The following is a 2,139-nucleotide window of genomic DNA, read 5'->3' on the forward strand; positions in this document are numbered from 1 at the left end:
ATTCATTAACATACTCTTCTATAACCAGTGGGTCAAAGAAGGAATAACAAGAGAAATTAGAAAGTATGTTGAGATGAGTGTAAATGAAAATACAATATACCAAAACTTAAAGGATCTAGCTAAAACAGCACTTAGAGGAAAATTTATGGATGTAAACACTTATATTTAAAAAGGAGAAAAATATCAAATTAAAACATAATCTTTTACCCTAGGAAATTGGAAAAGAAGAGCTAACTTGAGCCAAAGCAAGCAGAGAGAAGGAAATAAAGACTAGAGCAGAAGTAAATTAAGTAGAGAATAGAAACACAGTAAAAAAAAAAATAAGTAAAATCAAAAGTTGACCTTTTAAAAAATCAACAAAATATATAAACCTTTGGCTAGATTGGCCAATAAAAAAATAAAGAAGACTCAAATTACTAAACTAGTAGACGGAAATATTGGACTAAATCTTATTGACCTTGGGCAGGTAATAGTCTCTCATATATGACATGAAAAGCATACAGAATCAAAGACAAATTTGATATAGTGGTTGCAAATATATATCGGACTTCATCAAAATTGTAAAATTCTGTGTTTTACAGGACACTGTTGAGAAGGTGCAGACAGACTCCAGAATAGGTAGGTGGGGGTAGGGAGCAGGTAGCAGGTATTTGCAAATCACATATCTGATCTTGTATCAAGAATATATAGAGAACTGTTACAACTCAACAATAAAAAAAAAACCCAATTTAAAAGTGGACAAATAATTTGAATAGAAATTTTCTCAAAAAAGATATACAGATGGCCAATAAATACATGAAAAGATGCTCAACATCACTAATTATTAGGGAAATGCAAATCAAAACCACAGTGAGATACCACTTCCTATCCACTAGGATGGCTAAGTAAGCAAAGACTGATTTAAAAAAAATTATTATTATATTTTAAGTTCTGGGGTACATGTACAGATTGTGCAGGATTGTTACATAGGTTTACACATGCCATGGTGGTTTGCTGCATCGATCCCCCCGTCATCTACATTAGGTGTTTCCCCTAATGTTATCCCTCCCCAATCCCCCCATCCCCTGCTATCCATCCCCTAGCTCTCCCACCCCACAACAGGCCCCCGTGTGTGCTGTTCCCTTCCCTGTGTCCATGTGTTCTCGTTGTTCGACTTCCACTTATGAGTGACAACATGCGGCGTTTCGTTTTCTGTTCTTGTGTCAGTTTGCTGAGATTGATGGTTTCCAGCTTCATCCATGTCTTTGCAAAGGACATGAACTCGTCCTTTTTTAAGACTGATTTTTAAAAATTATTTTTGCATTTTCAAGCCCAGCTGTGGTGCTGAGTACTTAATTTGATCTGTATTGAATGCATAATTGAAGTTATTGAAGGAAGAAAGGAGGAACTAATGAATTAAAGCAATTGATTATATTTTTTCTCTGTGGTGCTGAGGATTAGCCCCAGAGCACATATGTAGAATATGCAGACAGATATACTTGGATTCTGTATGAAGATAAATCTTAATTGCCATGGGCTAGCAAGATGGCCAGATAGGAACAGCTCTACTCTGCAGCTCCCAGTGAGATCAATGCAGAAGGTGGGTGATTTCTGCATTTCCAATGGCTCATCTCATTGGGACTGGTTAGACAGTGGGTGCAGCCCACAGAGGGCCAGCTGAAGCAGGGTGGGGCAGTGTCTCACTTGGGAAGTGCAAGGGCTCAGGAAACTTCCTCCCCTAGCCAAGGGAAGCGGTGAGGAATGGTGCACTCCAGCCCAGATGCTATGCTTTTCCCATGTTTTTCACAACCCAGAGACCAGGAGTTTCCCTCAGGTGTCTATAGCACCAAGGCCCTGGGTTTCAAGCACAAAACTGGGTGGTCATTTGGGCAGACACTGAGCTAGCCTTAGGAGTTTTTTTTCATACTCCAGTGGCACCTGGAATACCAGTGAGACAGAACTGTTCACTCTCCTAGAAAGGGAGCTGAAACCAGGGAGGCAAATGGTCTAGCTCAGTGGATCCCACCCACACAGCCCAGTAAGCTAAGATCCACTTGCTTGAAATTCTCGCTGCCCCCACAGCAGTCTGAAGTTGACCTGGGATGCTCAAGTTTGGTGGGGGGAGGAGTGGCCACCATTACTGAGGCTTGAGTAGGCAGT

This window comes from Sapajus apella, unplaced genomic scaffold (assembly GCF_009761245.1).
Source record: "Sapajus apella isolate SASKATOON/1434 unplaced genomic scaffold, GSC_monkey_1.0 scaffold1, whole genome shotgun sequence".
Lineage (NCBI taxonomy): Eukaryota > Metazoa > Chordata > Mammalia > Primates > Cebidae > Sapajus > Sapajus apella.